The sequence below is a fragment of the Drosophila ficusphila genome, unplaced genomic scaffold (genome assembly GCF_018152265.1).
Source record: "Drosophila ficusphila isolate 14025-0441.05 unplaced genomic scaffold, ASM1815226v1 contig_414, whole genome shotgun sequence".
In the NCBI taxonomy this organism is placed as follows: Eukaryota; Metazoa; Arthropoda; class Insecta; order Diptera; family Drosophilidae; genus Drosophila; species Drosophila ficusphila.
The window spans coordinates 21176939-21200933 of NW_025064328.1; positions in this window are offsets into that span (position 1 = coordinate 21176939).

The window sequence follows — 23995 nt, forward strand, 5'->3', positions numbered from 1 at the left end:
TTTTTATTCAGAGAACGAATAAAACCCAAATATTTAACGAAAAAGGAAATATCATTGGAAATATTATATTTTTGGTAAAATATATTTTCTATAGCTAATTTTACTATCTATTGTACTTTAACTTAATTTGGATGGAAATAAAAAGATAAATATTTTAAAAACTTCTGGATATATACGTTTTTTATTATGTCCCGCTTTCGACGTAAGAGTCCCGCTTTTTTCACTAAAAAAGTTCCTAAGTCCCGACTTGGCAAAAAAAAAAACTGGCAACGCTGGTCAAAGTACACATCATATGACTTAGAAACACTCGCGGTTGTCAATGCCGTTAAATGTTTTCGACATTACCTGCATGGTAAAAAGTTTGTCCTTTTTACTGACTGTTATTCTTTGAGGGCGACTAGATCGAAAATTGAATTATCAGCCAGAGTATATCGCTGGTGGGAATTTTTGCAGGTTTTTGACTTTGATATAGAGGAAGGAAAGCGCATGGCCCATATCGATTTTCTATCAAGAAATCCCCTGCCATGCATGACTAAACAAATAGAAAACAAAGTTATTGAAAAGCGAATAGAACTCATGAACATCACAGAAAACTGGATTCAAGCTGAACAGCAGCGTGATCAAGACATTGTGAATACAATTATAAATTTAAATGAAGGAGAACTCCCTGATGATTTTCAACTTATGAGATAAGAGCATCCGTGTTGTACAGAAAAATACAAAGGCATGGTAGAACTCGCTGCCTGCCAGTCATCCCACAAGCTTTTCGATGGTCAATTATCAACCAGGTTCACGAATCTATACTAACCTTAGGCTGGGAAAAAACTCTTGATAAGGTGTACGACCATTACTGGTTCGAGGGAATGTCGAAGTATGTTCGAAAATTTCTTCAAAATTGTATAACTTGAAGAGTGACAAAGTCGGCATCGGGTAAAATTCAAGCCGAATTACATTCGATACCAAAGATTAGTACACCATGGCACATGTTGCACATAGATATCACCGGCAAATTAGTGGCAAAAATTACCATAAGGAATATATCGTAGTGCTGATAAATAGGTACACAAAATATGTTCATCTGTATCATACGTTCAAACTTGATTCAGGTAGTTGTATGGACGCGTTGAAATCCTCGATTGCTTTGTTCGGTGTGCCCACTCGGTTGATAGCTGATCAGGGACGAAGCTTTACGGGTAGTAAATTTGTGGACTTCTGTAACTCTCAGAAAATTCAGTGACTATCAAAATAATCGTTCTGTTGCTGCTACTTTAAGAGCATTACAGCCATTTTACGGTCCATTTAACAAGCCAGCCCGTTCGACAATCGACCGTCTAGTGGCAAAATTTGAGTCTACGTTTTCGCTACATAATGTTCCGGTGCCCGTGAGAGTAAGAAGAGCTCGAAGTGATGAAAACATCGCAACCGCCAGCGCTTCAGTTCAAGAAGACGCGATTGGCCTTTTGTGACGTCATTGTGGCGAACTTTGCTTAAAGATCTTGGCTTACATCCTCTAGACTATTTTCTTTGGGGTTACGTGAAGTCATTGGTCTATGCCAATAAGCCGGCGACGTTGCAAGAGCTCAGAGCCAATATTGAACGCGAAATTGTTGGAATTTCGACCGATTTACGCGAAAAAGTGGTTGAAAATTGGGTTCAACGATTGGACTTCGTAAAACGTGCACGCGGTGGTTATCCGAAAGAAATCGAGTTTCAGATTTAAATGTATATGTTCAAATTCGATAATAAAAAAAAAGTTTGTTGAAAAGTAAAACCGTTTGTGTTTTTTATTCAAAAAAAAAAAATTTAAGCGCTCCTATTGAAAAACCCTTTATATGGCTGCATATATTCAATTTAATTCTTTTTTCATCTTTCCTTAAAACTAACAATATAACTAAATCTATTGCGCGAACAGCAAGATAAAATAATTCCGATCAAACATAATCGAAGCTCGTTTTCGTGTTCTTCGACCAACACTAAGTCCGTGCAAGGTTGTAGCTATTGCAATGCTGGATACCATGTCCTAGCGAACGGCAGTCTGTTTGGTCGGCTGTCAGTAATGCAAAGGATTTTGTTAAATCTGCTTCTTTGTGCATTTATTGTCTGCGAAAGGGTCACAAGGTTTCCAAATGCAAGGGTAGTAAATGTCGAGTTTGTGGTCGCTCGCATCACGTTTTACTGCACAGGTATACCGTCTCCGAGAATAGTTTAGCATTGCCACCACCCCAAGAGAGTCTGTCTCCTTCTAAAAGTCAGGATCAGCCTTCCACGTCACATGTTATGCATGTGACATCATTGGACAGGGTGATTTTGGCCACGTCGATCGTAAGTGTCCGCACAAAAAGCGGTGAATACATTTTGGCTCCAGCCCTTCTTGACTCTGGGTCTCAAGCCAATTTCGTTACAGAAGACCTTGCTCGCCGCTTCCAGATCCGTAAAGAGGAGTCGTGTATCAACTTGCTTGGTATTGGTGAATCCAATTCTCAAGTCAAGAAATAGGCGCACACACTGGTGAAGTCGCGAATAAATGGTAGCGAATTTTCGTTAGATTTTTGGATTTTAAAATCGATATCTGGATATCATCCGGACCAGTCCGTGAATATCAGTGACTGGAAAATTCCAAAGAACGTACCATTAGCAGACTAATTCTACAAGCCACAAAGAATAGATATGTTGATAAGAGCAGAATCATTTTACGAGCTTTTAGCTGTTGGTCAGATTAAGCAAATTAAAGAAAATGTATCTCGAATTCATGGAAGAATACCTCGCGTTAGGTCATATGTCTCCTACAGACAATAAAGTTCCTTTGACTCCACATTATGTCATTCCACATCAGTGTGTGCTTAGGCCCCAGAGTACGTCTACAAAGTTGCGTGTCGTATTTTACGCCTCTTGTAAAACGTCGTCTCAGGTGTCCCTAAATGATATCTTGATGGTAGGTCCAGCTATCCAAGATGAGTTATACTCCACACTGCTCCGCTTCCGGCTGCACAGGTTTGCTCTGACAGCCGATATTAAAAAAATGTATCGCCAAGTAATGGTAAATGAAGTGGATAGGCCGTTTCAATTCATAGTGTGAAGAAGAGACCCCTCAGAATCCTTAAGATTGTATCAGCTCAACACCGTAATATGTGGAACTGGCCCAGCTCCATATCTAGCGATTCGGTGTTTAAAAAGGTTGCCAAACTTTCATTCCCTAGAGCTGCTGAAGTTATTGGATCCGACTTTTACGTCGATGATATGCTAACTGGTGCTGCATGCGTCGAGGAGCTCAGATCTATCAGGTCTGAAGTGTCTCAGGTTCTTCAAACCGCCGGTTTTGAATTGACAAAGTGGTTTTCAAACTCACCTGAGGTCACCGCATCTGAGAGCACAATTAAATCCATACCGATCTCGGATTCAGAGTCGACGAAAGCATTAGGAATATCGTGGTTGCCTAACGAAGATTCTTTCAAATTTAAAATTGATAATTCCGTCATGGGTCTCAGAGCGACAAAGCGGAATATATTATCGGTTACATCGAAGCTGTTCGACCCCCTCGGCTTGCTTAGTCCTATCGTTATCAGAGGAAAAATCCTATTGCAGGAACTCTGGATGAACAAGTTGGATTGGGATGAGTCGATTCCTGTGCATTTGGAAACTGCGTGGAATAAATTAAAAAATACATTGTCTCGTTTGGAAGAGATATCAATTTCGCGGTATGTGCATACCGACCCGATGTCACCGGTTCAATTGCATGCCTTTGCCGACGCATCCTTGAGAGCTTATGGAGCTTGCGTCTATATTCGTAGCAAAACTGAAGAAGGTTTTAAACTGTCATTACTGATTTCAAAATCTAAAGTAGCGCCGCTCAAGACTAAAACGCTACCAAGGCTTGAGTTATGTGCCGCTCACCTTCTCGCAGCTCTCTGTCACAGAATCAAACCCCTATTAAAGGTCCCTATCGAACGAATAGTATATTGGTCAGACTCGGAAGTCACGCTGCATTGAATTCGATCCCATCCGTCTTCTGTGTCGATATTTGTCTCGAATAGGGTAGCGGAGATTCAGGAGTGGTCAGGAGAAGCTACGGGGCGGCATGTCCCAACTAAACAGAACCCAGCAGATATTATATCAAGAGGTTGTGACATGGAGGAAATTAGTAATTCAATCTGGTTTACTGGACCAGCCTTTTTGAAGAATGAAGAAGAGACCTGGCCCAAAAATGCGCACTTCGTTCTTGATGAAAAGGTCCTAATTGAGGAATCAAGGAAGACTGTGGTAACGGTGGCCGCCACGGTACGGAAGTCAGAACTGGTAGATGTCATCGGGGGATTTTCGTCACACCTCAAGCTGCTTAGAGTGTTCGTTTATATGTTTCGCTTTATAAGGAAATGCAGAGATAAGAGTATAGTTTTTGAAAAAACTCTGTCACCGATTGAATACAACGAAGCCTTTTTAAAGATTGTCGAGACCACCCAGAAACACGAGTATCACGAAGAACTAGAAAGAGTTCGGAATAACTTCAGAGTTGGCCCAAGTCTTCAACGATTGAACCCATTCATTCATGAAGACTCGGGTACTTGGTGTAATTTTTCGTTGTTGCGAGTTGGGGGGCGATTAGCAAATGCTCCTATAACGTACGATGCCAAGTTTCCACTGCTGTTGACAAAATGCTCCTAATTTGTGCAGAGCTATGTCCGGCATCTTCATCTAACCAATTTTTATGTCGGGCCACGAGCACTTGTGAGTCTTCTTCGACAGCGTATTTGGATCGTAAACGCTCAGGAGGTCTGCAGTCAAATAGCTCGATCATGTATTCGCTGCTTCAAATGCAAGCCTCGACTAATGACACAAATTATGGGAAATTTACCCGCAGATCGGCTTCGTGCTCTCCGCCCATTTACTATCAGTGGCGTTGATTTTTGTGGCCTCGTCTATACGACATTGAAAATTCGTGGAAGCCCTCCTTATAAGTCCTACATAGTGCTGTTTGTTTGTTTTGCGTCCAAAGGTTCGTTGGGCGCCGAGCATGCCCTCGCACAGTCCACTGCGACAACGCGACGAACTTCGTCGGAGCCAGTCGCCACTTCCAGGGCCTTCGGGAGCGCATCGAGAAGGAGGTAGACGCCATACGCGAATTCGCATCAAGAAGCGGATGCGAGTTTGCGTTCACACCGCCTCGGGCTCCGCACATGGGCGGGCTTTGGGAGGCGGGTGTGAAGTCTGCAAAACACCTACTCCTACGAGCGGTGGGCAGCTCCTAACCGCAGAAGAGCTGGAGGCGGTGCTCGTCGGGATCGAGGCGGTGATGAACTCTCGACCGCTAGGCGCGTTAACCAACGACCCCAGCGACGGACGCCCAGGCACCTGCTGACAGGCGGGCCATTGTTCCCCATCCCAGCACTCCGGACCCCGGACCAGGCGGGTCTCAGTTGCTTGCGGCGATGGCAACTTGTCTGCAAATTCGGGGTAAGTGGCACCAGGAGCAGCCCAACATCCAGGAAGGACAGCTCGTCGTCGTCGCCGAGGACAACCTGCCGCCTCAACAATGGTTGATCGGGAGGATCATCGCAACACACGAAGGAGAGGACGGCATGGTCAGGGTCGTCGAAGTGAGGACCAGCGGAGGAGGGATTTTTAAGCCAATATGTTGAAGCCGGATGGGCCTTCAACGGGGCCGGTGTTGGCTGAAGCCATTTTTCTTTGTTGTTATTTTTGAATTGAATTGAAGTTGAATTATTGAATTGAAGTTTGAAGTCTAGTATAAGTTAGTTTAGGGCGAAGGCGGGAGCGCAATAAAGCTTTCGTTCGCTCTTTGCGAGTTCGCTCCGTCTTCGCCAACCTTCGGTAAGCTAGGCTTAAGTATGATTGTGGAGAAATAGATTATTCGTAAAAATTGATCTGAGTCGAACGCACGCCTTTTTTCTCGTTTTCGATTTTTGCCAAATAAAGTTTATTAGCCACCCCAAGTTTCTAAATTTTCACAGAGTTTCTGAGATCCAAGAGCTATCAGAGGATGTGATTTGGCGTCATGTCCCTACAAGTGAGAATCTAGCTGATTTAGTGTCGAGTGGAACAGACTTGGACGGCTTGAAAAGTTCTCTGTGGGAAAACGGGCCAGATTTTTTACTACGCAGTTACATCGAATGGCCTCACCTTCACCAGATTGATGTTTCGTTGGAGTTGAAGCTGTCATACTCACATTTGAGCTAGATAGGGTGGCATTTCGATTAATTCGAGGTGGAGGCAGATTGTTGAATGCATCAATACCTTATGATGCCAAATTTCCATTAATGCTCTCTCAAAAATCACAATTCGTTAAGCTGTTCATTCACAATTTACAAAACAGGCATTAGCATGCGGGCGCCAAAGTGATGGTCTCTCTTTCGAGGCAACCGATTTGGGTTATCAATCAAGAGGCGTGCACGAAATTGTTTGAGACTGCGTCCACTGTTTTCGTTAAAAGCCTGTACATCTTGGTCAAATAATGGGCGGGGAAGAAAATATACAGCGTCAACGCGACTAACTTCATAGGAGCGAGCAAAATCCTGGAAGAGCTGCAAGCAGCGTTTCATCGGAACCAAGGGCAACTGACGTCCTACGCGGCGCAGAGAGGCGTCGAGTGGTGTTTCATTCCTCACCACACTTCGGCGGACTTTGGGAGGGAGCAGTCAAGGCAGTCTCGGTTGCCCCGAGGAGTCGGCAAGGCCAGACTCACAGCAAACGAACTGAGCACACATGTGGTCGAAGTCGAGGCGCTGCTCAACTCTCGTCCAACTCTCGTCGCCTGGCAACGACCCCAACGATGGAGAGGCACTTACTCCAGGGCACCTTTTGATCGGCCAACTTCTTCTTACGCTGCCGCAAGAATCCAACTCAGACGGAGTATGCGGAAAGGCCAGCTTCGGGTATTCGAAGTGGTGGTGAATGCTTTCTGCACTCAAGCAGCAGTTTTGGCAAACCGGGTCCAAGGACTACCTGGCCAGCTTGCAGCAACGCAGCAAGTGAAGTACAGTGGGCACCGATTTGGAAATCGGCTGTTTGGTTCTCGTACACGAGGACAATCTGCCCCCTCAACGGTGGTTGACAGGACGCGTCGTGGCGACATCACTCGGCGAAGACAAGCGAGTGAGGGTGGCCGAAATAAAAACAAAAGGAGGCGTTATAAAGCGAGCAATTCACAAACTTGCGTTGCTGCCAATTACCAGCCAAAACAACGAAGATGTTAAAGTGCCGGAAGCCTTCAACGGGGCCGGAATGTTGGAGCAGTCGATTGTAAATTTAAAATAATAAGTAAATATAAGTAACGAGATAAATTGAAGTAGATAAAATTAAAGTCATGTAAATTGAAGTTATATGAAGTTAAAGTAGTTTACTCTTATACTGATAACCATTGAGAGTTGTAACCTCGTAAAAATTTGGCACTGCTCGTGTGAGTCAGTCTTTTATAATCTCTTGTCGTTGATGGCTGCGCCTGCGCAATAAATACACATATATTGATTTTGACTGCTGCGTCTCTTTTTGTGCGAAGGAAAACCCCAGCTAGGCCCCTACACCGCAAGTCCGTTTTAAATCGTTTCGTTTCCGTGAAAAACCTCACGAATTTTGTCAATGATAACGTTGTCCGATTTTTATTAAAATTTTTTCTCGATTCAAGGTGTTTGGAGCTGACCGCCATCACCTAATTTGGTGCGCATAGGTGTACCGCTACAGTCATATTTCGAATCCGCTCTTCAAGCTTCTCTTATGTTTGTTTATCTATGTTATCTATGTTATCTCTACTCGTGAAAACGACGGTATAAAAAAGCCGCGCTTTCGGCCTGCGCCATCTTAGTCAAAGCAATTACTTATCTCGCATACATTGTTCGCAAAATACGAAAACAAAACACATAGTTGCAGCTCCAAAATAGATACTTAAATAATTTAAACCTACTCGTGCGTTTATTATTTACAAGGGTGGCATATTCGTTGACTTCCCCATAAACATTTTGGTGACCCCGACGTGATATTCGGTTAAATCGGAGTCTTGTTTTTCTTTTTTTTCATTTTGTTTTAACGTCATTTAAAAATTTGTCATCGTTTGCTGGCATTCGGTCACAAGCACACAAACATACATACAAACTGCATTTACCCAATCGTTTTGCTTGTGCACATTTCGCGCTGTGTTTATCAGTTCTTTGCTGTTTCTAAACGGGCAAACTCTTTGCAAGCGGCAACAACAAAACAAAGTTCCCTTACCTTTTGGTGACGCTTGGTGCTCTAAATTTTCGCGCTTCAAACCACAGGGTGTTTCGTACAAGTGAACTCGTTCAGAAATTACCTTTTGGTTTTTATTTATTTTGTGATTTATAAAATGCAAAATTCTGTGAACGAGAGTCGTCCTCAAAATGGCCCAAGTGAAATTGAATTCTTTCGGGCCAAAGTGCAATCCATTTTGCGGCAAGTCAACGCGGTGAAAAATTTTTTAGTGGAGAACAATATAAGCCAGTTTGATGAAGCCGATTTTCTCGCTCGGTTGAAATAGATCAAGGCACAAAACTGCCCAGACAGCGCTGGAGAAGCTGGACTTGGGCGATATGACGAGTGACACACGGATGGAGTTTTTGGAAGTTATAATGGATGTGGAGGCTAAGCTGAATCGAGGCTTAGCGGCGCAACGCATATTGCAATTTACTGGGGCCACAGCTGCCAATTCGACGTGTTTTCATATCACAAATAATTCAGATTTTTCTTTGCGGTCTAGAAAGTCTCGATTACCAGAGTTGGAGATTGCGTGGTTTTATGGATCCTACTCCGATTGGCCGGACTTTTTCGCCACCTTCAGCACAGTTATTGGAAAAAATGAGAAGCTGACAGGTATCGAAAAATACAATTTTTACGGTCTAGTTAAGGCGGCGTGGCTCTGGATACCATACGCTCGCTACCGTCGAATCAAAACTATGGAGAGGCTTTGAATTTGTTAATAAATCGATTCGATAATTAAATCTTATATTTCCAGGCACACGTAAAGGCTAGAGGTGGAGAAACATCGATGTTCACGGACATCGATGTTTTCGATGTTTTTGGCGAAAAACATCGATGTTTCATCGATGTTTTAAATACAAAAATTAGCAGTTTTTTTTTAGTGTGGTTTTCTTTTTTTTTTTTTTTTTTTACGCGCGTAGTCCTACGGCCCACAATCCCGCCCAACCGACCGAGGGGCGACCGCCGTGTAACGTACGGCACGATTCGCGATAAATTTTGACGCGATTTTTAAAGAAAAAAAATTTAAAAACGAAAGGTGAGGAAAGAAAGTTAAAAGTTATTTTAATTTTAAATTTAACGATCTAATTTTGTGCCAGAAATGTTAATATTGATCTTTTTAGGAGTTCCAGAGAGTCAGAAGAAGATACGATAGAATACAGTCTATTATAGTCTGAACAAAGTACCCTGAAAGGCTCATGCACGTCGTAATTAGATCTACAAAGATTTAAAACTAAAGGAGCATAATTTCTAGTAATTCTACTTGGTACTGAGAAATTTAGTCTACTCAGCAAGCAAGGACAGTCAATTTCACCACGTATAAGGTTATGAATAAATACAGTATCAAGCATCGTTCTACGGTTAGTAAGGGAGGGCAAGTTAATGAGGAGCAATCTATGAGAATATGAGGGTAGGAATAGGTTTGCATTCCAGTTTAGGCGGCGTAGGGCAAATATTAAAAAGTTTTTTTGTACTGATTCTATGCGATCAGCATGTACTCCGTATTGAGGACTCCAAACGGGTGCCCCATACTCAAGGATTGGCCGGACCAACGATATAAATAAAGCCTTGGTAACGTAAGGATCCTCAAATTCCTTCGACCATCGTTTAATAAATCCAAGCATTCCCCTAGCTTTATTAACCATGTTCGAAATATGAGCAGAGAATTTAAGTTTAGGGTCCAATTGGACGCCAAGATCGTCAACAAGCGCTATTCTTTCCAAGGCACCACCACTTAGTGAATAGGTGACATTTTGTGGATTGAGCCGACAAAACGTCATCAGCTTGCATTTAGAGCTGTTTAATTTCAGTAAATTTTCGTTACACCAGTTTTGAAAATTGTTTAGGTCTGCTTGAAGGTTTAAGTGACGGGAGTAATCATTATACTGCAGACATAGTTTTACATCGTCCGCGTACATAAGTACGCGGGAATGCGCAATGATCGATGGAAGATCATTGATAAACAAGGTAAAAAGTAATGGTCCCAGATGGCTTCCTTGTGGTACACCAGAGGTAACTCTGAGGATACTACTTAAGGAATTTTTGAAAAGGACTCTTTGCGTTCGGCCACTGAGATAACTTAAGATCCAACTTAAAAGATCTGCTGGAAACCCCATCATGTCAAGTTTGCGAATCATTAGGAAGTGGTTTACAGAGTCAAATGCTTTACTGAAGTCTGTGTAAATGACATCAGTTTGGAAATTTTTTTAAAGCCATCTATCACGAAGGATGTGAGCTCTAAAAGATTTGTTGTGGTAGACCTGCGTTTCATAAATCCGTGTTGGCATGGAGATATGATTGATCTACAAAGGTGCTGCAAGTGGGGGGTTACTGCACGTTCGAAAAGCTTTGGAATTGCTGACAATTTAGAAATACCTCTATAATTGCAAGCATCCGACTTGCTTCCCTTTTTATGAAGGGGAATAACAAATGACTCCTTCCAAATAAGGGGAAACTGACAAGTTTGTAGGGATAGGGTAAACAGCTTGAGAAGGGGTTTACACAATGCATTTGCACAGTGTTTAAGAACGCACCCAGGAATCCCGTCAGGACCTGGGGAGTAAACTGGTGTAACACGTTGAAGATCCAAAAGTAGGGAGCTTTCGTTTAAGGTGGGACGAAATATTAGGTTCGACTTAGGTATTGCGTATAAATATTGCTCACTTGAATGAGACACTGTTGAGTAAGTTGTTTGAAAGAATTGGGCAAACAGATCGGCTATTGCCTGATCAGTGTTAGCCGTCCTACTTTCAAACGAAAGCGAAGGCGGAAAGGAACATGATCTGCGCTTAGTGTTGACAAAATTATAGAACTGTTTGGGATCCCGTAAAAACTGGGACCTGCAACGGACTAAATAATTCTTGTAACACTGAGCGTTAAGCACGGTGTAGTTTGACCGAGCTCTTAAGTATTTTCCAAAAACAGACTGACAACCTGAAATTTGATATTTTTTATAAAGTCTGGACTTTAAATTCCTAAGGTGTGTCAACTCTTTGCTAAACCAAGGTGGTTTATGGGATGTTGACGGGTTATATAGCGGAACACACGAGTTAAAAAACAGTTTGATTGCCGAATAGAAAATTGTAATGGCGTCTTCCATATTATTGCAGGAATAGAGATCGGACCAGTCATTGCCAGATATAAGATGATTAAGTCTCAGAAAGTTAGCCTTGCGAAAACAATGAATTCGCTTGGCTGGCTTTATAGCATTATTTTTAACTGTTATACCAGTGTCGATAGTCACCTCGAAAGCAGGGTGATATGGATCTTCGGGCAGCGTAAGTGGAGTTGCTCTAGAGAGAACAACACTTTCAGGATTTGAGACGAGGCACAAATCAAGTAAGCGATCTAAAGAATTTCGAACATGGTTTACCTGACACAGAGGTATGTCAAGTAGACCGTCAATGAAATCATTTTGGCCTATGGGTTGTAAAGCGTTGGAATTATCATCCGAGGACCACGTAGTTCCAGGTATATTAAAATCACCTAGAACTACTAACTGATCCATATCGGACAAAGAACTCGAAATTGACTTTATGACTGAAAGGTGCCTAAAATAGTCCTCAAGTTCGGACGAAGGAGGTATGTAAGAGCAGGTAATAAAAATTAACCTGCCAGCGACGGACAGTTTTACGCATAAAAATTCTAGCTCAAAGTTCAAATGATCTTCTGTCAAAACCTCTTCTGACGTAAGGTTAGCGTCCACTGCAATAAGGACGCCCCCTCCCCGTCTAGAGGGACGGTCATGCCTGTATATTGTGTACTTACCGGGAAAAACTTCGGAGCTAAAAATCTCCGGCTTTAACCAGGTTTCTGTGAACACAATAACTTGGGATGCAAACGAAAAGCTATCAGTATACAATTTGGTAAGTTTGCTACGCAAACCTCTTGTATTCTGATAGCTAATTAGGAAGTTAGTGATTAGTTTTTTGAGGAAGGAGCTAAGGACGGCGCAGTTTGTTGGTCCCGGCCGGGGAGTTTAATTCCCGTAGGGCCTTTCTTTTTATTTTCGCTACGAACTCCTTAACCACCATTTTTGCCGGCCAAAAGTCGCTCGAGCATATGGTGTTAAAAAGTTCGTCAGGAACACTTATCTTGAAAGATGAAATGTTCCTAGCGTATGAAAAGTTGAATTTTTCCACTTTCACTTTATCGGCATTAATTTTGTCTTTAATGTAAGACGAGACATCAAATGATGTGAGATCAGGGGCCAGCCGAGAAACAAATATTTGTCTCATTTGTGGAACCACTGTGAGGGGTTTTGCTACTGCAGGCAGTGGGCCTGCGGTGACAATTTGGGCCGGTAGTCCGGTCTCAGAAGCCTCTTGTGGGGGTATATTTGGTTGGTTAGGTGGAATTACATTTTGAGAACCACCTTCGGACAAATCGGAACTTTTTAGAGGTGTTGGTCTACACTCCCCTGTGGATTGATCGGGGTCCGAATCTTTTTTGGCTGCCGATCTTAGCAACATTTAAGGGGTTGCTAAAGTCGGCTGCTCATCCGCAGAGGAGTTCTGCCGGTCGCTTCGGAGTTGCGGGACGACTCCCTCAGGCCTACCACCAGCAGTCCTCTTGCGCTTCGGGGACTCCTCTAATAGCTTAAGGCTATTAAACTGCGAGTCCAGCGCTAAGAGTAGATCATTAGCCCTGGCAAAACTATCTCTAGCTATGCCAAAACTAGCGATCAGTCCCTTAAGGCCGCCTTTAGTTTGGCTCATGAAGGACTTCATTTCCTTCGCAACTTCGCGACAAGCTTCGCAGCAGAATTGTAAACCAAGGCCTTTACTTAGATCATCACTTGTCCGCCCTGTGAATCCAGCGCACTTAGTGTGCACCATCCTGTCACAAAGCCAACAAGTAAGTTTACCCTGCTCAGGCTTTATTAACTGAAGGCAGGTTTTTTTTAAACAGAAATTGCAAGATTCCATGTTTATTAAATCAGGGACCACTGTGCTAAGAGAAATTGAAATCGAAATTTTTAAGCGAGCAACTCAAATGTACCGCAAGAATTGCACGCTTAGAACCTTCGAGTTTGTTAGTCAAAAAAAAGAAGAGCGGGAGAGCGAGAATGCGGGGACAGTTAATGTTCATGCACTTGTTACAACAACACTACTGTTGACGGACGAAGCACAAAGGAAAGTCAGTAAGACAAAAATTAAATCGTTAAATAAATCGTTAAATGCACAAAAATTCACTCGCGAAGCGAACGGTTTCGAACACAAGGGTATTTAAGCAAATTAATATTCAAATTTGAAAACAGAACCACCGCTGGTTGTATCAAAAAAATGAAAGTTCGGAGCGCACAAAAAAAACACGACCGTTCGCTTGAAAAGAGAATCAATCTTGATTGATTAATTTGTAATGCTTAAAAATAAAAATCAAATTTTAAAACAATTAATTTAACATTTTAAATAAAGAAAAACGAGAGACGAAAAGAAAAAAAAATTTTTAATTGTTAAATAAATACATTATAGTCGGTTGCTCGGTGGTAAAGCTGCTCCAGATCAGCCCGATGATGAGGTGGCACTGGCTGAGTAGAAGTGAGTGCCACCGCACATTGTGCGGAAACTCCGATTTTTTGGCATAAAGTCCAAAGTTATTTTGTTAAATTTCCTTTTTTTTTTTTTTTGTTCCGTTAAAAAAATGTTGCCCCGTTATAAAAATATTTAAAAAATATTTTGGGCGGAAACGCCGATTTTTTGACATAAAGTCCAAAATTATTTTGTTAAATATTTTTATAATGGGGCAACATTTTTTTAACGGAATAAAAAAAAAAAAGGGGAAATTTAACAAAATAATTTTGGACTTTGTAAGGATGTTCTGGCTATGCCGGGGTGAAGCCATAGCGGTGCCTGGGGTGTTCTTCACCGAAACTATGAAAGGACACTGGAGGTTCGTGGGCGGTGGGTGACCCGTGGTACTAGAGAGGGGAAGCGCTGGCGACGGCGGTAAGGGTGGTCATTGGTCAGACGGAGTAGCTTCCGTCGCAGCCGACCCAGTGTGTGGTAAAAATTCCAGGCACACTGGGTGGCAGACGACGAGGCTGAAAGCAGCACGAGGGAGGGGCGAGTGGCCCAGTTGGCTCTCACCTAGGCAGTCGCTGGCGTGGTAAAAGTTCCAGGCGCCATAACTACCTGGGTGGGGCGTAAAGTGGGGATCCGTGCCAATGTCGGTGCCGGCTACGATCGGCAGGCATGGTCCCGGGCGCTGTGGTCGAGAGAGCCCGGTCGCCTCCCCGTGGCCAGTCCCGTGCGTGGTAAAAATTCCAGGCACACGGGATGGCTGACGATGGGGGCGGAATCGGATACAGAGAGAGAGAGAGAGGGCGGGAGCCCGGTGGGTCCGATCGAAGTAAGGCTGATCGCTGGGAAATCGGAGTGGCTCCCGCCGCCGCCGACCCAGCGCGTGGTAAAAATCCCAGGGACGCTGGGGGACGGGGGACAGGGACCCAGATAGCGCCCGCCGAGGTAGTTGATGGCGTGGTAAAAGTTTCAGGCGCCATAACTACCTGGGTGGGGCGAAAAGTGGGGATCCGTGCCAATGTCGGTGCCGGCTACGATCGGCAGGCATGGTCCCGGGCGCTGTGGTCGAGAGAGCCCGGTCGCTTCCCCAGTGGCCAGTCCCGTGCGTGGTAAAAATTCCAGGCACACGGGATGGCCGACGATGGGGGCGGAATCGGAGACAGAGAGAGAAAGAGGGCGGGAGCCCGGTGGGTCCGATCGAAGTAAGGCTGATCGCTGGGAAATCGGAGTGGCTCCCGCCGCCGCTGACCCAGCGCGTGGTAAAAATTCCAGGCACGCTGGGGGACGGGGGACAGGGACCCAGATAGCGCCCGCCGAGGTAGTGGTAAAAGTTCCAGGCGCCATAACTACCTGGGTGGGGCGAAAAGTGGGGGATCCGTGCCAATGTCGGTGCCGGCTACGATCGGCAGGCATGGTCCCGGGCGCTGTGGTCGAGAGAGCCCGGTCGCTTCCCCAGTGGCCAGTCCCGTGCGTGGTAAAAATTCCAGGCACACGGTGCCTGGGGGGCGGAATCGGAGACAGAGAGAGAGAGAGGGCGGGAGCCCGGTGGGTCCGATCGAAGTAAGGCTGATCGCTGGGAATTCGGAGTGGCTCCCGCCGCCGCCGACCCAGCGCGTGGTAAAAATTCCAGGAACGCTGGGGGACGGGGATAGCGCCCGCCGAGGTAGTTGATGGCGTGGTAAAAATTCCAGGCGCCATAACTACCAGGGCAGGGCGGACAGGGTGAACTGCACCATTGATCCGGTACCTGCGGGGTCACTTGCCACGGAGAGGGAGGAAAAAAATTAACGGTCCCGATGCTGGTGTTTCTCTGTGTAGACGTGAGTGTATGTGTTTTTTTTATTTATTTTTTTTAAAAATTTTTTTTTTTATTTGTAGCAAGAAAAGAGAGAATAAATATATATACAGAATATAGTAAGGTAAACAAAGTGGGGTAAAAGAATCCGCTCCCGCGGGATTGGGCTTTGCAGTTCTACTTCACGGGGCGGATAAGGCTAGGGGAGCTCATCGGGTAGTGCGAGAAGAACGAGATCTTTCTCGCCGTCGCAATTCGTTTATAATGGTCGCTGCCATGTGCGCTACAGCATTCCATTGATCCTCATTTGACAGCATTGTAACGAACTGTTTTTGTTGCTTTTATGCTCGCTACTGAATTGTGCGGCTAGCTCAGTAATGGTTGTACGTTCGTCCCACCAAATTTATATGTTGTGATTGCCCCACCAGTGAATAAGAAGACAACGTTGATTTCTTGACTTTAAACTTGTTTATTGACTTCCAAAACTGACAAGTTAATATACTGCTGTAACGATGCTTCTCAGGCTGGGATAGACCTCAGTCGTGCCAGAGATCCTTACAAGAAATTTGTAATTCACAGGGGGAACTTGTTTATGATAGGAACTGTAGAGTGCGGATTTTGGATTAACGGTACTCCGGCTTTGGGCACACTGCGCACCCTGTGGCAGACTCTGCGCCGTTAGCGAGAGGAGAGCGGAGCTCCCGGTGAGACACCTGGTTGTGCCGAATCTATGCTCGGACAGGTTAGGAACACGTGAGCGTGTCTGAGAGGGCTCAGGGATACTAACTACGGGCACAGGAATGGGGCACGCCGACTTCCTCTGGGTTAACCAGGAAGGGGTCGTAGCCACGCCGGAGGGATCACCAACTACTGGCAGGGGTCAGGGTATTAATCCAACAGGGGCACGCCGACGTTCTCTGGATTGACCAGGAATTGTCGTAGCCACGCCTGAGGGATCGCTATCTACTGACAAGGATCGGGTTATAAATCCAACAGGGGCACGCCGACGTTCTCTGGATTGACCAGGAATTGTCGTAGCCACGCCTGAGGGATCACTAACTACTGGTAGGGGTTGGGATAGTAATCAAACAGGGGCACGCCGACGTTCTCTGTGTTAACCAGGAATTGTCGTAGCCACGCCTGAGGGATCGCTAACTACTGGTAGGGATTCGAGGTAGGTTAATGTTAGGGTTAATTTCAACGAAACTACGCAATTAAGGCAAAGAAACGCACTGGAAATAAATGCTCACAATCTATATCTTCACTTTATTTGACACTTATCCTGTCTGGCTTCCCTGCTGCTGCTGCAGCGATGCGTTTGTTAGTGTTATGTTTGTTATGTTTAATTTAAGCCGCGGTGGCTGTACTGCGCGACGCGCGATAGTTCTCGAGACCCGTGAGTTGGTTTTACCTGGGCGTGGAGCCTTGTCTGCCCCTTTGCGGCGGACCGGGATGGACACCGCCGAGATGTGTGTAAGTAATGTCCACGTGGCGGCTTTGCCGGGGACCGAAAATGCCGGTTTGCAGAGCGCACGTCTGGTCGTTGCGGCTGCCCGGAAAGGAAGAGATCGAGCTTCCTCGAAAGTTCTCTGACAAGCTGCCGGTTTTTGACAGCGTCGCGATCTGGCCACGGATCAGCTGTCAGCGTGTTAATCGATAGTGCCGTAAATGGCATCGTTGGTGGCAACGCGAAGTAAATGGCAATGTCGTTAGTAACCCGAAATAAATGGCAACTTTGTTTAGCTTAATTTTAAATCTTATTTATGTCTTATTTATTACTTAGAACTATTATAACAAATGTATTCCATGATATTTCTCTTACATGACTAATAACCAAAATAATATGAAATGAGATATACTGATTTACTTAGAACTATTATAACAAATGTATTCCATGATATTTCTCTTACATGACTAATAACCAAAAATAATATAAAAATGAGATATCAGATGATACGATAAGTAGAAAACATGTGAGCCTCGCTAGATGAGGCGTCACACCCCCTTCCTACTTCGGGGTGGAATCGAAAAGAATCGAGACGGAGCCATTGGTGCGGCTGGTGACCCGGTAGTTTCCCTCTGGGCGTTGAAGGCGGTACCGCTGGCGGGACCTGGCTTGCCGCGCTCGGGCTTCGATGATGTCCGCGATATTGGTGGGGTTTCTCCCATCCGGCGTGTCGCAAGTCCACCCCTCCGGGCGGACTACCCTGACTTCGCCTGCGTCTTGTACTGACGGGGCAGCTGGAGTGTCTCCATCCGACAGCCAGTCCAAGACCAGGCTCTCGACCTCTGGTGGGAGTTCGGCCATCAGGGCGTCCATCGCCTCGTCCGAAATTCCCAACTCCAGTATGTCGGCACTGGCTTCCGATGGAGGTCGATTTTGGGTAGGATGCGAGGTGGCACTCGCTGTCGGCTGCGGTTGGGGTTGCTGTGCACGCTTCCTCCTGCGGCTGCGTCGGAATATGGCGACGTCGTCTGTGTCGGAGTCGCTTGACTGGGACGACCAGGCCATACACTTCCCGTTAGCCGTATCCGACGAATCGGCATGGTTCGGCTGGCGGGTGGCGACGTGCGCGGCATAGGTGTTCTCCGCACGCAGTATCCTCAGGGCGACTGGGATCCGATTGGGACTGGCTTGGGTGCCTACCCAGGGAAAAGTGTCGCGGTCGACCGGTTCGTCGAGGCCAAACGTGGAGCCGGCGGCTACGCGGGGGTCATCTGTAGTTGACGTTAAGTCCAAAGCGGCGTCATGAGCGGCACAGATGTGTTCTGGCTGGCGCACCATGTCGATGGTTGGGTGCCCGGTGGGCAGCGCAGCGCAGAAGCTTGTGCAGGTGGCGTCGTTGGTGGCGTCCGGAGCGGAGTGGAAGCGCTCGTGTTAACGGGCCTGGCGGGGGATTGAATGCCCAGGGGGCAACATATTGTTGGGTGCGGTGCACAGCGGGGCCGACAGGTCCAGGGCGTCGTCCAGAGCGGAGTGTGCGCGCTCGGGCTGACGAGCCTGACCGGTAATTGAATGCCCAGGGGGCAACGTATTGTTGGATGCGGTGTACAGCGGGGCCGACAGGTCCAGGGCGTCGTCCAGAGCGGAGTGTGTGCGCTCGGCCTGACGAGCCTGTCCGGGAGTAGAGCGCCCAGTGGGCGACGCAGCGCTGAGACTGGTTTGTGACGGGATCGATAGGTCCAAGGCGTCGTCAGGAGCGAGGTTTGCGCGCTCGGGCTGACGAGCCTGACCTGTAATGGAATGCCCAGTGGGCGACGCAGCTCTGAGACTGGTCTGAGACGCGATCGGTAGGTCCAAGGCGTCGTCAGAAGTGGAGTTTGCGCGCTCGGGCTGACGAACCAGACCTGTAATTGAATGCCCAGTGGGCGACGTAGCTCTGAGACTGGTCTGAGACGGGATCGGTGGGTCCAGGGCGTCGTCGACGTCACCTGGGTCTGGCCCCAAAAGCGCGAGGTTCGGCTCCGGCGATGTTGGGGGCTCTATTATTGATCCTCCGTTGGCCTAAAAGGCATCCGGATCCAGCACGAGGTGTACTGTACGCGTAGCAATGGCAACCAGTGGGCGTGTCGGGTGACGTACCTTTCCGTGTGTGCGAAAAACTGGTGCGGAAGTGTGGTGTGGCAGGACGGCGAGGGTGAGGAATTTCCCCATCGCGGTGAGGGGGGCTGATGTCCACGTACTCGCGGTCTGCGTCTGACCCGTTGGATGACCGGGCAAGAGGTGACATCGTCGGTGGGGGCTGCGTCTCACGTCGCAGGCGCGGATCCCGGGGCGTGGGTGACGGAGCTCGTGGTGGAGTCGCATCGCTGTCACTATCGCTGCACAGGTCAACGATCTCCTGGTTGTCCATGGTAGCTTCCAACTAAATATTTTAAAATTAGGCCTTATCTAGCTTAGAATACGGATAGGTATATGTGGGGTCATAAATTATGGTAGTCAGTGTATAAGGAATCAAATCAAGTGTAACGATTCTTCTCGCTGCACTCTAATGATTGTTTGTTAGTGCGCTTTAGTCTACCTTTTCGCCAGGTGTTCAGAATAGTTCGGTGTGAACATCTTGCGTGAGGTTAGAGGTTTGGAAAAAGGGCGATTGTCGTGCGTGTATGCTTGAGCCACTGCGAGAGACAGAGATGCCAGTATGTGCACTAGAACATGGGTGATGGTGCAGTTTTTGGAGATTCTGGAACAGTCTAAAACAGGCAGTGGTGCGCTCAAGTCTATTCGCCATCTACAACCGTCAAATAATTTAACAAGACATGGACAAGGAGAATCTTAACCCGACATCAGAAGTGGGATCAGTGCCAACTCCTGCGTTTTCTGAAGACCAGTGGCGTGCTATTGTGGAACTACAGAATCGCAATTTCGTCGAAATGTGTAAAGTCATGCAAGCGTCTGGGAGTCCACAAAATCCCGTGGTTTTGCCAAAATTTAATCCAGATTTGACTGGGACTGATGCGACTCAATGGTGTGCAACTGCAAGCATCATTATGGACGAACAGAAGATTGATGGCAGCGCACTTATCATGATGTTGAGTAGTTGTATGCAGGGTAGTGCTTCGGCGTGGCTTGCACAGGTCTGCTATCCAGGCATCAAATGGGAGCAGTTTAAAGAACTGTTTATACAGCGTTTCGAAATTAAATAATCGTCGGCAGCTATGTTCTTAAATCTGCTCAATAGTCGTCCAGCCCACAACGAGTGCCTTGCAGTGTACGCAAGCCGTATGGTGACGTCATTGACCACAAAATGGCGAAATATGAGCACTGAAGAAATTGCTGTGTCATCGGTACTTGCGCATATGGCCAATTTTGACAACCGTTTGCAGCGCATGGTGTTTTCGTCAAATGTACAAACAAGAAGTCAACTACAAATGGAACTGAAAGCATTTACATTTGATAAAAAGCGGAATGCTGGATGTCCTGCTGGTAATAGCGGTGACTGCAAACGAGCTAAAATTGTGTGTCACTTATGCAAGGAAACAGGCCATAAAATGGCGGAGTGTAAATTCAAACGGTCTGGATCGGAAGACAAACAACATCGTGACTTGCAGAATGTAATCTGTTACCGGTGTGGACAACTTGGGCATCTTGCGAATCGGTGCACAAACAATGCCAATAAATCTGGAGCAGTTAGTGAGAAGAAATAAAATCAATGTCTTGTGCCTGAACCAAAAGGACTTTTGTCATACCAAGGTGAGATCTTTCCGATTTGCTTTGACTCTGGAACGGAATGTTCGTTAATTCGAAGAAGCGTTGCCGATAAACAAGCTTTTTAATAATGTTGTTGTAATACGAGGTATTGGTGGTCCTCATGTAATAAAGTATTTTAGTAAAACTACTTCCCTTCAGAGTCTAGATACCATTCATATCAATAGGAAACCTTGGCAGGAGTACAATCAGTTAAACAGTTCCGCCCTTATTTGGTTGGTCGTGAGTTTGTGGTTTATACTGATTGTGATTCTCTCAAATCATTTATTTCTTTGTTTAGCATACCGCACCCTATAATAGCTGATCAGGGTAGATGTTTTACTAGTGAGAAATTTTCCGAATTTCGTACATCACAAAAGGTTAAACTTCATCTTATAGCGACAGGAAGAAGCCGTGCGAACGGGCAAGTTGAACGTGTGATGAGCACACTTAAAAATTTATTGTCAGCAGTTGAGTCAAGTCATCGATCTTGGCAAGATGCTCTAGGTGAGGTACAACTTGCTTTGAATTGCACAGTTAGTAGTAGAACCAACGCAAGTCCCCTAGAGTTGCTCGTCAGCAAAGAGACTTGATTTCACCGTATGATACAGAGATGGAAATAGATAAAGTAAATGCTAGAGATAGGGCAATTGTAAGTATGAACAACCGAGCCAGTTACGACAAAATTAGATTCGACAAAAATAAAGCAGCAGTTGAACGACATAAAATTGGAGATTTTGTTTTACTGAAAAATGAAAAACGACATCAAACTAAATTGGATTCAAAGTTTAAAGTACCATTTTGGTTAGTGAAGTACTAGAAGGAGATAGATATGTCTTAAAGTCATTGCATAATAAGAGAACCTACAAATATTGTCATGAAGATTTGAGAAAGATGCCAGATGGTTATGTTCCGAGTGAATTGGAGTACCCGCCTGAGACTTGTTGAAATTGTTATAATATATCCGTGTGAGAGGATATGTTATGTGAAGATATCCGTGTTGGAGGATATGTTATGTGAAGATATCCGTGTGAGAGGATATGTTATGTGAAGATATCCGTGTGAGAGGATATGTTGTAATGGAGTTGCAATAGACTTCGATAAGAAAATGTTTGTGAATGGCGGAAGACCATAGTGATGGTATTTGAGAATTCGAATGGAAATAACCTGGCGGATAAAAAGCTTATGCGTTGTTGTTGTATGACAATATTTAATTGAAATGTATGGTTTGAAGATATGGTTTTGAGATTTGAGATAACTGCGTTATTGGGCAAGCACAAGGGAAAAACGAAAGTTGGAACATGGCGTGTGGCGCTCTTGACGGAACTATGCTCTTAATCAAAAGGAAATCATAGTGGGAATAACTAGAGTCGAATTTTGAATTGCTGAGATGCAAATGAATAAAATGTTAAAATTAATCTGATTATGCAATGATAGTAAGAATTGAAAATTATTTGAATCGTTGAGATAGATGAAAATAAAGAAAGACTTTGAAATAAAAGGAAAATGTGTAAGACTACAGTACACGAGGACGTGTAAGTGTCAGAATGGCCGTGTCGGGTCATAAATTATGGTAGTCAGTGTATAAGGAATCAAATCAAGTGTAACGATTCTTCTCGCTGCACTCTAACGATTGTTTGTTAGTGCGCTTTAGTCTACCTTTTCGCCAGGTGTTCAGAATAGTTCGGTGTGAACATCTTGCGTGAGGTTAGAGGTTTGGAAAAAGGGCGATTGTCGTGCGTGTATGCTTGAGCCACTGCGAGAGACAGAGATGCCAGTATGTGCACTAGAACATGGGTGATGGTGCAGTTTTTGGAGATTCTGGAACAGTCTAAAACAGGCAGTGGTGCGCTCAAGTCTATTCGCCATCTACAACCGTCAAATAATTTAACAAGACATGGACAAGGAGAATCTTAACCCGACATATATATATATATGGGCGCGCGAAAGACTCCTAACGGGCAGCAGCTAACAAATTTCCTAAAACTGAATTAAGACTTAAAGCTAACAATAGTCTTGGTTTATGCTTATAATCACCCCTCGTTGATACTTGGCGTCGTTGCTCCATCTTCTTCGGCTGGAACGGGTAGGCGCGGGCTTCGTGCGTCTTTGTGGTTATCATCCTCGGATTCGCTGATGCCTGTGGAGGAGGGAGAATGGAAAGCTTTTAAATCTGCGATATTGGCTAACCGCCCCTTTCGTTCGCCAGGGAGACGTAACCTAACGATATTTGGGGACGTGAAGGCCACGACTTTATAAGGTCCATCAAACTTTGGCGCTAACTTGGCCGCGAATCCTTCGGACGCCTTTGAAAGGTGGTGTTGTCGCACCAGAACAAAAGATCCTAGGACCGGACGCCATTCTCTGCGGCGGAGATTGTACTGACGACCCTGATCTTTGCTTGCTTTCTGTATGTTCCCTTGGACGATGCTGTAGATTTCCCTTAAGTGGTCGGCTCTCTGTGTGGGTGTCTGTGGAACGGTTCCAGTTCCCGGGGTGACTTGGTCGTACCAAGCTTTGGGTAACCGCGGTTCTCTGCCTTGTAGCAGGAATGCCGGGCTATATCCCGTCGAGTCGGAGACGCTGGAGTTCAATGCGAGAGTGATTTCGGGGATGAGGGTGTCCCATGTGTTCTGCTGATCGCCTAGGTACTGCGAGATCATCGTCTTGATTGTGCGGTTCGCCCTTTCGGTGGGGTTTTCGCGAGAGCAGTAGGGTGCTGTATACTGGAGCTCTACTCCTATGGCTGATAGAAAGGTTCGAAATGCTTTGCTAGTAAATTGAGTGCCATTATTGCACACCATTTTCTTCGGTGCTCCGAAGTGACCTAGGACTCGTTCACGGAAGGCTCGAATTAGAGACGCCGAGGTTGCTTTGCGTAGAGGGATCAGTTCAATCCACTTAGTGAACGCATCGAAAAAAACAAGTAGCATGTTGTTTCCTTGCTTGGAACGGGGCAGCGGGCCTACGAAGTCTGCGCATAACACTGCAAATGGTTCCTCTACCTGTCTCGTGAGCATCATGCTGGCTTGCCTTCGTTGGTCTGCTTTAAACTTTTGGCTCAAGACACATTTTCGTACATATGCCCCGACGTCGCGAAACATGCCAGGCCAGTAGTATTTCTGGGAGATACGGAGGATGGTCTTCCGTACCCCCAAGTAACCTGCTGTGGGCGCGTCGTGGCATTCTTGTAGAATTCGTTGGCGGTGTTCGCCTTGCACACATAACTTCCAAGGTATGTAGTCCTGGTCGTCGGGTCGATGTCCTAAG